At 45.5% G+C, this 14,543-nt stretch overlaps 1 protein-coding gene across 3 annotated transcripts in view; it reads right to left on the bottom strand.

The window, feature by feature from the left end:
- The window catches only part of KMT2E (lysine methyltransferase 2E (inactive)), a 53,731-nt gene extending 44,361 nt beyond the window's left edge, over positions 1-9,370 (bottom strand). Inside the window, exons 1-3 of one of the 3 annotated variants that reach the window (XM_048942450.1) lie at positions 9,278-9,353; positions 9,045-9,164; positions 1,055-1,114 (exon numbers count right to left, since the gene is read on the bottom strand). The gene's annotated coding sequence lies outside the window, so the exon portion shown is untranslated. Of the gene's footprint in view, positions 1-1,054; positions 1,115-9,044 lie in introns of all 3 variants that reach the window. The other 2 variants (XM_048942434.1, XM_048942441.1) reach the window with 2 other exon arrangements.
- Positions 9,371-14,543: the final 5,173 nt, after the last annotated feature.

Below are 14,543 nucleotides of genomic sequence, written 5' to 3'. Positions count from 1 at the left end.
ACCACACAGAAGAAACAATTTGTTCTAGAAGAATCTGATTTCCCGTGCACTAGTAGTTTGTACTAAAGCATTCTCACAAGACCTCATGCTGTCTCTATCTCACAGCAATGTCCTCCTCCTTATCTTCCTCATCATAATGTGCCTTACCACAAGCCCCTCAATTCCCTCCTGTGCCAGCCTCACCGACATACACATTGTCAGCAGTCAGGTCCACCTCAGTTCCTTCTCACAAGTTGTCACGTAGCAAAAAAAAAACAAAACAAAACAAAAAACAAACAAACAAACAAAAAAAAAACACCCAAAAAAGTATCTCTGTGGTTGGTTTGGAGTTATACAAATGACAGTTGCCAGCACAAAGAACAAGGAATGGCTGAATATGCTGCCTCGTCTCTCCCAGGACAATGCTCACAGCTGTCCCATCCCATTCCCTTCAGGATTTTCATCGAGTTTCAACAGTGAGAAGTTAATAAGTGTATCAAATTGTATTTTAAAGCTAGTCATCATTAAAACAATTTATTAAAGAATCAAGGTTATTACAGCCAAACTACTACAGGGTAAGGCTGCTCTTCATCCCACTTTGCTTTTAATCCAGCCCCCAATACAGTCAAAGCATACTTAAGAATATCCTGATACAACAAATGCAAAACTTTACAATCAAAGACCTTAGTCCTGTTTAGAATGACAAGCCAACTTCATAAACTAATCTTGATTTTGAGTTATAAAACAAAGAAAACTGCCACCTCCGCTGGATTCGAGTTCCATGTAACAAAAACTTGAGTCTCCACCACTGAAGTATCAATTCTCCAGTACGCACATCATTACTTGCATTACCTCAACCCTAATCAGTGGATATAAGGCTGTACTTCATGAACTCAGCACAAGTCCAAAAGCAGTCTGTCAGCCAAAGCTTCTGCTATACAACAAGCCAGTTTCCAAGCGTTCCAGGCTCTCCCCCCCCTTTACCATCCCATCCAGGAGCACTGCTCTCACATATTCTTAAAAAGTGATGGTACTTATGCCGGACCATTAAAACACATGTAAGACTTCCCCTTACCTCTTCTCTCTCTTCACTCCTCCTTTTCGTCTCTCAGTGGAAGTTAAACAAAATATGGGACTAGGAAGAGAAAAAGAATGAGTGGTAGAGGGGAGACAAAGGCAAATGCAGTTACAGAAAGAATAAGAACTAATTTACTGAAATCTACCAAAGCAATTGCAAGCAGAGGCATACAGAAAAGAGCACGCTTGTAGATTTGTTCTTACATTTACAGAAAACCAATGCCCCAAATTAAAAATTAGCTGCCAATCCTCCAGTTTGCCTACTTATGCTCACTATAGACTTGCCATACTTCTTAAAGCAAACCAGGCACAAAAGGCCCACCCACCTGAGCACTAATTATTTGAAGGGGAGAATCAAGACATTAAAATATACAAGTGCAGTGTATGAAGGAGCTTAAGAGAAAAGACTACTTCTTGACAACAATATTGTTTACTGCTTTTTTTTAGGGCCACGAAGATGGTGAAGGGCCTGGAGCATCTCTGCTATGAGGAAAGGCTGAGTGAACTGGGTCTGTTCAGCCTTGAGAAAAGGAGACTGAGAGGGGACCTGATCCAGGTCTATAAATATCTAAGGTGTGGGGGGCAGAATGGCGAGGCCGGACTCTTTTCAGTGGTGAGTGGAGACAGGACAAGGGGAAATGGCCAGAAACTGGAGCATAGGAAGTTCTGCACAAACATGCGCAAGAACTTCTTTACAGTGAGGTGACGGAGCACTGGAACAGGCTGCCCAGGGAGGTGGTGGAGTCTCCTTCTCTGGAGACGTTCAAGACCTGCCTGGATGCCTACCTGTGCTACCTGGTGTAGGGAACCTGCTTTGGCAGGGGGGTTGGACTCGATGATCTCTGGAGGTCCCTTCCAACCCCTACAATTCTGTGATTCTGTGATTCTGTGATTCTGCTTTGAGAACCATACACTAATTTCAGCTATGTAACATTCATGTGTTGTACTGTATCACAAGATATAAAATTCAAATATTAAGAAAACTAACAAATCAATTTCCCTGCTAAAATATCTTGGGTTTAAGTCATTACTGCATCAGCTGCCTCCTTGCAAGCACTTTTCTCCATCTAATGAAAAATAACTGTTGATTAAATACACAGGCTTTTTTTTTTTTTTAAACTTACAGGGATTCCTTAAGAAAAAAAATAAAATTCAAATCTGTTCCCAGAAGTTATTCTTCATCATTTCCAAGTATAAAACGTTTCTGCAAGTACATACAGCCAGTTTTCCATACGCAAAGTCTGTAGGCAGTGTAAGTGTGAGAGATAACTAAACGTAACCATACAGATAACGGCAGCTCAGCCACTGGAGGACTGAACTCCAAGGGCCACAATTTCTCACTTAAAGGAAGTCAGGCTTCTGGAGGGAGAGGGAAGGTGAGGCTACAAATACATACACATAACAGCAGCTTAATCTCAGCATTTTGCTGACTTCACAATATCAAATAAAATAACTCACATTTCTGTGCTGGATAGTAAGATTTGGAGGCCTACTGTAATTAGGTATCTACTATACAGTAAGTAAATTGTTAACAGTTTGATTCAAAGTCTGACTTTTCAACCAAACTAATTACTGTTTTGTTTTCACTGAGATAGATTACAAGAAGAACAACAAAAAACAGTTCTCCTGTCTTATCAGTGACATTTGACTCACATGAACAGCACAACAGGGCTTCCACTTTTAATTCTGCAAATAGTTTGTAGACATTCAACTGCCTGCTGCAGTTACACACAGAAACCTAAGCACAGGCCAGGCAAAGCAGCACAGCAATCTTCCAAACAAACCTTAATTCTTTCCAGCAGATAGAAAATCCTTTTTACACAATTTTAATCGCAAGTCAATCTGGACTGTATTTCTTGGCAACAACCTGGAGATATTTTGATGTTCTTTACTGAGGTTTTGGGAGGGAGAAAGCAAGGGAACAGACAGGGGGAAAAAAGATGACTACACCATGTTCAAGGACAGCCACAAAAAACACCAGAGTCTGACATAAAAAATGAATAAAACCCACTTTATTTTCAATTGCAATCACCCTGCAAAAGTATACTGACTGATAGAAGAAACTTAGAGATTCCACATTCGTACCATCATACATTTGTGCTTTCAAGTAAGAGCTCAGTGTGTATTTTAATTGCAGCAACAAAGATAAGAAATGCACAATCTTGGAATAAACACAGCAAAGAGATTCTGTTCAGCAATAGAAGCACAAAATACAGCTTTCACCTCTGAATACTACTGCCACACAGAGGAAAAAAAGATGCAGAGCTTCTTTTATTGTTCCCAGGGAAGAGAATGTAAGTGACTGGAAATAAGGAGAGAGCACTGAACAGATGTCTGAATGCTTTGTATGTTTTCATCTTTAATCAATGAGAGTAACACCATTTTTGATAATGAATATTAAGATTCCCATCAAGCCTTCCTACTCCATTAAAAAACAAACAAAAAAAAAAACCCAACCAACCCAAACTCACTGCTTTGATGAGACATCTGAAGGAGCAACTTATCTTCATGGACAAGAAGAAAGCCATTCTCATTTTTAAATCAATTATGTATAGAGTTAGTAGTAATTGCTTCACAGTTCTACCACACCTTCAGAAAGGGAATGAGGTGTAATCTCACCATACCTTCCCCAAGAAAACTTTAAATAAACTGTTATAATTCTCAACCCTTCACCTTCAGTTTCAGTAGTAATACCCCAACCATACTTCATTCAAAAAAGTTTCTTCAAACCAACAGTTAAGACAGGATTAACTGTCTAGACTTGGAATATCAGCTGTCTTGTGATACTGAAACACAGTCCCATTATAACCATACTAATTAGGAGTTTGCTCCTTTGTCTACTCAAGGCAAAATAAGAGCATCACCCTCTGTGAAAGGGGAAAAAAACCCAACGACCTATCTACAGACACAGTCCAATTAGAACAGTTAAGAAATAATGAACACTGAATCAATTTAAATATTCAGAACTCCTCCAGTTAAACGAGCCAAACCTACATCCCATATATGCCCTCAATTCTCATTCTGGAAATATGGGATGGTCATTTAACCATTTTCCATATCACCTATTCATGAAAAATCAACAGTGCACAAGCGCCTATAGAGGCCCTTCTGTTAAAGCTGCAATCTAAATTACAACAACGTCATTAAAATCTACTCATGTAATACCTTCTTTGAACCTGGCAGTATTTCTTTCTAAGATAAAGACACCAAAGTGAATGATTACCTACATTATGGTGCCATAACACAACACACAGAATGCAACTACAGATGAGAACAAACTTCTTAAAAATCTTATCTGCACCTGAAATGTTACATTTCAATCCGTACATCTTCCAAAAGCTGTTAACCTAAAACTAGAATCTCTCTTACTTTGGTGTTCCACCCTAGGCCTAATTTGCCAAACTGCTGGTCCCCTGCAAGCCTCATGTAAGTTTTACAACACTGCGTGTTAATCTAAGCTGTGTGTAAGCTATCACATGAAAGGAGAGCATTCCTTCAATAAAATATGCAAAACTAGAACATTTCACTTGCACAGGATGCAATCTGCATGCCACTGCCATTATTTTTCATTTGTGCTTTTGAAGCAAACAACTTCAGTGGACACCAATTCAACACAGGTCCTACAAATATTCTAATTTATTTAAAAAATTAACAGATAAAGCATTTAAGTCAGATGTTAAAAAATACATCTTGTACAACAAAACTCTCTTCAAAGGCTTACAGGCAGCCTCAATTATTAAAGTCTTCTAACAACCTGCAGAGTTTAAAATCTTGCCAGTTTCATTAACACATTAAGATTTGCAAAAGGAAAGAAAAATAATCTCAGTATCTGCTAGCAAATACATGAAACCTTGACAAAGCTTCTTTTAAATAAGCTCTTTGTTATGCCTTAAAGGTAACAACCGTTTTGTCTTTGAACTTGATTATAGCAGGCTTTTTTTGTAGGTCACGAGCAGAATTTTGGATCCTGAAAGAGATTAGGTCAACTTTTAAGGGTAAAGTTCTTCTAATAAGCAGATGACTGCATGAAACATTCACCGTTCACCCTTAAAAAGCTCTTATTTATAATTGACGCTGCAAATAATCCAGAACTTAAAAGAATAAGGAACAAAAAGTGTTTTTCTTTCCTTCCTTAATCCACATTCTACATCTGCTGAAGCAAGTAAGGTATCTCAGTTAAAAAAAAAAAAAAAAGCTACATTTCATTCTTAGCAATAAATCAAAACTACTGTTTGCACAGTGGAAACATCTGAACACAGTACCTGCTCCAGAAACACTGTCCAACAAAATTTGCCTTTGCGAGGAATTCACAACTGACTGTTTGTATGGAAGTCACAAGACCAGCAGCATAGCTGGACTTGCTTAGGATCATCCGGAACTCTGAATCGGCTTTTCTTTGATATCCACATCACTCTACTCAATTTTGTTTGATTTTTATGTGAAAATGGCAGAATTTTATATCCCTCTGTTCAGAGCAACGGCACGATTCCATGACTACATACATCATTCCTCAACTAAATCCCACAAGCACTCTTACTAAAATTAAGATTGTTCTTAAATCAAACCGGGATCAGCCTTCCAAGTGCACAGCCTCCATCCGGCACGACGCCCATCACTGCACTTCAGCAGAATTATTAATCCAGTTGTGTGCACTGAAACCTAACCAGAGATTTGAGGTAATGGAACTCCAAACAGTAACCTGAATTTCTGTACTAAAAGAAACTTCCCCTAAGCACAGCTTCAAAAGGCAGCGTTTTTTCCTCTTTGAAGCTTCTGAGATGGCCAACAGCTTACCCCAAATGCATACAACAACTATGACAGTTGAGCAGATTCTTCCTGCAGATAGGAAAAACCCAAAGACAGTTGTAAAACCACTTGTGTGACCTCTGTATTATTTTAACACATTAAAATCGCAATTGTAACAAAATGTCTGTGAATTAGAAATCCCTTAAAAAATTCAGGTTGCAAGCTTTCTCTCCAGAACTTTTGTTAGTTGGCACCGGGAAAATATTTTTGACCGATACATACTTGAACAAATCAACATCAATGAAGTTCCAAAATAAAGCTGGAATTTCCTTTCTAATGTCTCCTTAAACAGGTCTGTTTTCAGATCACAGATAGTTTTACAAATGGAGAAACTGAGTCAGAAAGACAAAGTGACTCACTATAACATATACAGGAAAGCTGGAACGACCAAATCCCCAAAAAGGCCTTAATGCATAAAAACTGCAATCCCTAGCAATTGTACTTGGGTATTCCAATTTCTGAATTTCATTTTTCCCCCCAACACTACTTTCTGTAAACTGTACAGAATTGTTTCTTTTAATGTTAATCTGGAATTGGACATCTGCCCGAGAACATGACTGAGGCCATGAAATAGAGCGGTGCAGCCCTCCACGTTGTGATGTTAAAAAAAGTAATCAAGAAAACACCTCGAAAGAGGAAATAAAAAAGGCAAACGTCTTTTTCAAGAGGCTCATACCTACAACTCTTCAGCACCGTATCAGGGTCCTTTCTAATAAGCAGAGAGTAAGATGTGATTTAACATAAATAAATAAATAGAATTTGTATAATATGAGGAAGGTATCATTGGGAGCATGCATTGTTGGCCCATTAACGCCTCACTTGGTGGTTGAAATCACACAGCTTTTGGCCTCAAAGCATACAAAAAACAAGTGTTAACAACACCGAAAGTCTTCCCATCTGAACGTTCAACCTCAGGTGTACCTTAAACCACACATCTGTGCTGTGACATATACGAGCAGTATCTAAATTAAAATCCTTCAGAGACCGAAGACAGTTTTGCCATTTCAGTACTTCACTTTTGATTGTTTCAATCCAGAAGCTTCTAAAGCTATACTGGAATACAAACTCACATCTCTTCAAACCGAGGACAATATTAAAGACAAAAACGACAAACGTGAATTTCTTTTTTGTTGCTGCTGGTTGAACATACAGTATGCAGTCTTTATAGTTTGTATCAAAGCACACTATACCAACCACCAAATCCTTGTGACTTCCCTTCCCCCCACCCAAACATATTTATAGTGGTGATACTAAAAGGTTCATATTTCATTTTGGAAAAAAATTAGAGGTTAGGAATTGCACTTTCACTCAGTACAATACAAATGTATGTGTCTTATCATACATATGTTTTATGTAGGAATACACAAATTAAAGAAAAAGCCTAACACTAAGATTGCATGGTACCAGGAGAAATTCTACGCCTTTAACAGAGTAACAGGTTCTAATCCTGCATGCATTATTTCCCCAAGCATTAAGTTCTTTCAGCATTCCCAAACCATGAAGGCAGGGGATTACCACCCCAACGTCCAGCAAAGGTATTTCCTGGAAGGTGAACATGACTTCACAAATGTGATTCCACCCAGAATTTGGCTGACTGAATTAGAGATCTGAATTTCCTTAGGTTGAAAAATATTACTGCTTTTAGGTTGGTAAGAGGATGGGCAGACACACTGTGCCTATTGCAAAGGCAGGAGCTTTTCCAAATTACTACACCGGCAGACGTACCACCTTCCAGCAACCCATACACACCCCTCAGAGAAGCACTCCTGCCTCTTTCCACCCCCCGCTTCCCTGACAAGAGTGGTCTCGTTCACTTGCCTTTCACACACATAACCAATAAAATTAATCAGCTGGAACACAGCATTTTTAAATTGCAGCAAAGTCAGGAGATGTTTTGTGTGTTATTTGAAGAGAACGGTCTTTTCATTTTAACAGAATAAGGCTGTAATACGCTGCAGACAAACGCGCTGCATGGGGTGTGGAGGACCCAAGCTGATTAGATTACCACAACATCAGCCTGAGGCCGCCATTTTTAGAATCTCTAAAGGACAAAAGAGGGAAATTAAAAAATTTACTCCACATTTTTTGAAAAGTAACTTTAAAAGTATGGCCATTGCAATCAATTAATTACGCTTTACAACTACGGCTGTGGATAAATCTCTCTTTTCTCCAAGCAAAGCCCTCAATAACTGCAACGTTTCATTATTATTCCTTCAATATACTGTAAATAAACACACTAACACATTCCTGAACCTAGCTGCAGCACTGAGCCCCTGCCCTCAGCGACACGGTGTGCACCATGTTAGGGACCTCCTGACTCCTGGCCACCGCGCGTCCCTAATGGCCGAGTATAGGGGGAATACAGGACCCTTGTAATCAGACTATATTATGTTTCTCTACCCTATTTAGAACCGTACAGTGAACCGTTTGTTTCCCCTCCCCTATGTCTGCAGCGACAGGGGCTGCTCCACCAGTATTTATTTCCTTATGACTAAAATCCGCCAGCCTAGCAAGGCGAACGCTGGCTACAGGCACTGAAGCAAGAAAGGGATGCGCCAATATCACTACTCACAACCCCGAGAAAGGGGGTGGGGAGAACGATCCCTATTAAATTGGCACAGAAACTCCTGAGGACAGCTTCCCTGCACCAGGTTACCCAGGAGCAGAGATAGGAGCGGGGGGCAGAGGGGAGGCGGGGGTGGGGAAGGCAGGGAGATTAGGCCTACAACGACCATTTTAGTGTCACAAAGCACAAACATACAGGATGGAGGAAGAGATCTCCCTGAGCTTCATACAACTCGATACGCAGTCCCAATAACACTCAAACCCCTTCTTAAAACCCACCCGCCTGAGGAAGGTCTGTTTTCACCTAACAGCCTCTCCCGGCTCTTTCTCCAGACATAATGTATAAATCTGGCAGAACTGCCAAAAAATTCCCCTCAGCTCCTCCAGCTACAGTAACCCGCCATATTCACAAGCTATAGCGACAGTCTGCCATTTTTTAGCCAAAGCCCACAAAAGGAAAAACGAACGCAAGGCAACTCCGGCAGAATCCAAACCCGTTCCAGGGGCAGGCAGCCCCAGTCAGTGGGGCAGAGAGCCGTCCTACGGCGTTCACCCCCTGCTCCCAGCCCCCTCCCCCAGCACCCGGCAGAACGCGGTGGCAACGAGCACGGACTCACCTGGAATGGTGACAGGCCCACAGCAGCACACCTCAGCCGGGCCCCCTCCTATCCCAGCCCGCTGCAGCCGCCCTACTGCGGAGAGCCCTGCCCTGGGCAGGACCGACCCCCAGCACTCTGCTAAAAGAAAGAAAAGAACGGGGAGATCCCACCTCCCCCGGCACCAGCTGAGTGCGCAGCGCCCGGCGGGGTCCGGCTGAGAAGCGCCTCTGCCTCGGGACCTGTGTACAAACCCCGCTGCCGCCCCTGCTCCCGTGTCTCCCTCCTTTCAGCCTCCTACGCTCCCTTCTATGTCACTGCCTCTCTCTGGGAAAATGGCGTCCGCTCTCCCCTCCCTCCCCCTGCACGGGGCTCACCCGCCCCGCCTGGCAGGGGCAGGGTTACCAAGGCGAAGCCAAACAGCCGCCATTTTGCTTGTGGGCTGGAGCGCGGGCTGCACCCGCCGAGCGCTCAGTGTCCATTTTACAAAAGCTCTTTGCGCCTTAACAGAGAACGGCGGGGGCCAGGGAGCCGCTGGGGGCTGATGGGGGCGCGCGGGGCGGGGGAGGAACGGCGAGAGGGGTCCGGCGCGCGGCCCCGAACGCCGGCGGGAGGATTGACTCAGAGGCTGGTTCTCTGGGGCACCCACCCCGGCGTCCTGCTGGCGGCCGGCATCGCGCTCAGCTACGTCGGCTCGTCGCTAATCTCAAAGAGAGGGGTAAATTTTCCTCACGAAGCGGAGCGCACGAAGAGCCGCACGGAGGAGCGGGGGGGGGGGGGGGGGGGGGGCAGTGGGAGATTTGAGCGGGCCCGCGTCACGGCGGTGCGGGGCTCTGAGCGACTGCCGGGGGCTGGGGCGACAACGCTCTTTTCCTCAGAGCGTTCGGGAACGGTGCTCCTTCCCCTCAGCGCCGATCCCCGTTCTCCTTCGGGAAGCGGCGCGGGGGGAACGTTCGGCTTTGTGCGGACCGGGCGGGCAGCTCGGCTCCGCCGCTCCCCCCGCCACGTCCCCTCCCCGCTCTGCCCGGCCTCAGCCCCTCCGGCGCAGTGAGGGAGGGGAGGCGGCGGCTGGGGTTTCATTCGACGCCCACCAGGGGCTGAGCGAGCCTCCTTCAGTGCGCAAACGCGGGGCACCGGATAAAAGCGGAGCTGGCAGCCGCTGCCCTGCCTCGATGGAGCCGCCACACGCGGGTGACCGGAGAAGCCGCTAGCGGCCGCGCCGTAGCCTAAGCGTCCCCCCGCCCCTCGGGCAGAGCTTGGGGCTCTAACGGGTGCTCTGCAGCAGGAGGGAGCTGAGGTGAAGGGATCCGCTCGGACGCAGCGGAGGCGGCTGTGGCGGGGCAGTGAGCCTGAGGGAGGAGGGGGGCGATTAAACGTCTTGTGACATGGCGGAGTCTATGGGTATTTTTTCCTGTCTAACTCTTCTGTGCGTGTGTCTCTTGTTTCTCTCTTTCTCTCTCTCCTCAGGGTGCTTGGCCGGGGCTGCTCGCTCGGGTTCTGCCTGTTGTTGCGCGAAATGGCGGCCGGCGGCTCGGTGGGTTTGGTCGTCGGTTTTTTTGTGTAATTTTTTTTTTTTTTTTTTCTCCTTCCCCTCCTCTTCCCCTCCCCCACTCGTGCCTCGGCTGCGCCTCCGCAGCGAACCGCGGCGGGGACTGAGGCAGGAGGGGGAGGCGGGCTCTGCGCGCATCCAATCGGCGGCCCCGCCGAGCGGCACGACGCGCCCCCATTGGCTGACGCTGACATCATCCTGCAGCAGGGGCCGCCGCAGCCGGGCAGGGTCGGCGCTGCCGGGGGAGGTTGGTGCAAAGGGAGAAAACGGGCGCCATGATCCCAGCGCGAGGGAGGACGGCGCGGGCGGGGGATCCCCGGCGAAAAGGAAAGCGGGAAAAGGCCTCGGCTTCTCCTTCCTTAGCGGGGCCGGGAGGAGTGGAGCGGGGGAAGAGAGAGCGAGAGAGAGAGAGGAGCGGTTTGCGCCTGCTTTTGTAACTGCGTCAGTCCAAGATGGCGCAGGGTCTCCCTGGAGAGGGAAGGGAGCCGCACGTCCGCCGGAGGTCATGTGACCGCGCTGCATTCCTGTGGGCTTTGGCTGCCGCCCAACGCGGCTGAGGCGGCGGCGGCGCTCGGGAGAGTTCGCGCTTCCCCTCCCCCAGCGCCGCCGTTGCCGCGTCGCTTCCCCTTCCCTTCCCCCCCATAACCCCGCGCACGAGGGCGTAGCCGCCGCCGAGGAAGGTTCTCGTCGCTCTCCCTGCTCCCCGCCCCTCTCCCGGGTGCAGCCGCGCTCGGGGGAGGCCCTCCATCCGCCCTCCGCTGCCGTAGCGCCCTCCTCGGCCTCCCCTCCCCGATGTAAGTCAGGCTCCGAGTAACCGACCGGAGGCTCTGGGCCCTGTGAAGTGACCTCATTACAGCCGTGCGGCGTCGTGGCGGAGCGTATGGCGCTGGGGGGGGCTGAGGGAAGGGCCGGAACCTGCTCACGTCTCTGTTCTGTCGGAACGGCGCTGCTGGGTGGGAAAGGCAGCGCCAGTGTTCTGTGTGGATCCTGTCGGAGGAGCGATGTGGCACGCGTTACAGCTAGGCCGTAGAGGGCCTGCAGTGTTAGCACGGGGATCCTGGTGTGTACGTAGGGAAAAGGGGCCTGCGACGTGCAGGTGCTGCGGGCTCCCTTGTCTTGCTGCAGGAGAAGGATGTGGTAGTACGAGTCTGACCTAGGATTTCATTGCGTTAAAATATATTTTCTGGCTCTATATTTTATCTCAGGATTCGGGGAGAGGGGAGGGTGAAAAATGTCCATTTTCCAATTCTAACCCTTCTTTCTTCTCGAGGAGCGTGGCCCATTGTACTGGTCGGGTGGGCTGCTCATGCTTTCGGGGCAGTTTGGTGCTGGTTCCCACATCTTGTTTTTGTGTGGTACAACGTAAAGTGAGCCTCTGCACTTGACCCAGCAAACAAACTTAACATCTACAATTGCTGAGGCAAATGATGGTGATTTGTTACATTTAGAAACGTCTGGCAGCACTTTTCCAGATGTTAATATGTTCAGTGGTGTGGTTTGTTTCTTTTCTGTGCAGTGGCAACCTGGTGAGGTATGAAGCTTCAGTTTCTGGTGGATGCGTTGTGTTAAAACGACTGGAATGGAAGTTATTGAGTATGTGACTAATGTAGAAGAATCCTGTATAATAGACACTACTTAATGTGTTACATAAGTAACGTGAGGTGGAGCCTGGTTGCATAAGAAACGGCTGGGGATGGGGAGCTGCTGTACGCAGTCCATATTAGCTGCAATTAGAGCCTGCAGGGTATGTGTGCCAGGGAAGGGAGCAATGGGCTTGGGAACATCTGATAGTGCTGCATTTTTCCTTTGTACCAGGAAAGAAGTGGAGACAGTAATAAAAGATGACAGTGCGAAGGTTTTTCAAGTTTGGAATGTCCTCTGAGCTTAACTTCTGTGATGTACACTGTTTCCTGAAAGAAACACCCCTTTTTTGAATGTCAGATGGTGGCTGTCAGCTGAGCCTTGCAGCAGCCAGTTGTGTGTAAGCTTCTTGATCCTAAAGATTGTTAACACTATTCAGAAAAATGAAGCACTGGAAATAGTGCTTAGGAGGAGGTGGTTGGTTTGTTGACCAAACATGTAAGTGACTGGAATGTTGTTTCTTTGTGTGTAGTCATACTATAGCACAAGGTAAATAATCCCTTTGCAATAGAATCGTCTAGAGAAGATTCTAGAGCACAGTGATTCTTACGAGATAGAACAGATTTTATTTGGGTCCTGACATGAATATTTCCTTGGATGCGTACTAGTGGAGAACATTAATATGGGCTGAAGATGACAAAAAACACATTTCTACTTCATTAGCGCTTGCGTTCTGTGATTACAGAGTGGGGAGTAGTTATCTATCTCACTGTAAGGGAACAGTCTGAATAATTATGTTCTTGTATAAGTAACTCACATAGAATACTCAGAAATCAAAAGTTTCTCTGTGGTAGAAAGCTTTAATTCCTAAAGAAACGTTTTAGGCAGCACTTTTTAATACCTGATTTTGTTTTAGGAATCAAGAGGTGGACTTTCTTAAAAGTTCTGTGTAATGGGTAGCTTGTTGTGGAAGCACTTGAACTGTGGAGTCTTTATGTTCTTATGGAACAACAGGAATGAAGGAATATTCTATTAATTTTGTTTGTTTCAAGCAGTCTTGTTAGCTGTTTTCAGGGAAGGACTGTCTTTGAGAAGTGATAACTCTGGTGGTGTTGCAGTGTGGTTTTGAAATTACGTCTGTGATGTGTTCTGAAATTACTTCAGCTGCAGATGAATAACAGCAAATGCACATACTGCTCTGGGACAAACCTATGGGAAAGGGATTTGCTTGAAGGCCAGTCTGTAAGCTGTGCCTTTATCTGGAAGGTACGGGAAAAAGGAGCCGTAGGAGAGGGAGGTGTTAAAAGAGTAGTTTGTATTTATGGTAGCCAACCAGGGAGAGGAACAATTTCTACTTAACTGTAGTTCTTCCTTTTTACTGAAGGCATTTCAATTGACTGCTGTTCTCCAGCAGTTAGACTTGTGGTTCTGCCTTGCTGCGGTAGCCCGTCTGTGCGTGTGTAAGTGGTTTGTGCTTTTGCTCAGACCTGTTATTTAAACAGTACAGTTTACAGTACTACTCATACAAAGGCTGACAAGAGTTCAAGGGTACTTAGAGGAGAAGGGAGAGGGGGATACGAAACGTAATAGATCCGAGTGTGCATTAATGCCATAGTTGAAGCAGTGCTCATGCTGAAAGATGATCCTGTACCTCTTCCCAGCTGTTCATTCTTGCTTCTGTGCTGCCTTTTTTTTTTTTTTTTTTTTCTTTGGTAATGGCACAAGTGTTCATGTGGGAAGTGCCATAGGAGAACAGATTTAGTGTAAGCCTGATTATAATGGATCGTTTTTTAATGTGAACATTGGCTGCTTGGATTCGCAAACACTCCTACTTGAGCAGGAATAGGAAGAAGTAGCTGCAGGGAGAAAGAATGGAGATGTACAAGTTTTACCTGCTTGGGGTTTTTTCCTCATTAAAGAGGCAATTCTTAAGGAATCAAAGGGGCAAATCCTAAAGGCACTTGACCTATAGAGTCAGAATCAGTATAATCCTTGCCTAAGGAGTCAGGCATATTTAAAAAAAACCAAACAAGTGTGTGTAAGGCACTACTAGGTTGACCTGCAGTTATAGGGCCTGCAGGTGGAGGGGTCATTTCAGATGCATTGGTAGGATAACCTACAAAAATGACTAGGCTAAAGCTGGGAAAGAAGAGTTCCTGTTAAGAGTGCGCAGGATTTTGGACTTAATAAGCTTATTTTATTGAAACTGCATGGAACTTGAGGAAGGCTTTCTTGCTCCTGAAGTGACTGGTAATCTAGTAACTGGGCTGTTCGGTGAAGAATTACTTGTACTGGAAGAGTTCTAAGCTAATCTTTGAAAAGCTTGTGGTCTCAGTGGGTTACAAGGGTCATTTGTCAAATTAATGTGTGTTACTTGCTTATATGTCCAG

The sequence above is a fragment of the Lagopus muta genome, chromosome 1, assembly GCF_023343835.1.
Source record: "Lagopus muta isolate bLagMut1 chromosome 1, bLagMut1 primary, whole genome shotgun sequence".
In the NCBI taxonomy this organism is placed as follows: Eukaryota; Metazoa; Chordata; class Aves; order Galliformes; family Phasianidae; genus Lagopus; species Lagopus muta.
The sequence above is the reverse complement of the archived record's forward strand: the minus strand, read 5'-3'. Positions and strand labels throughout refer to the sequence as shown.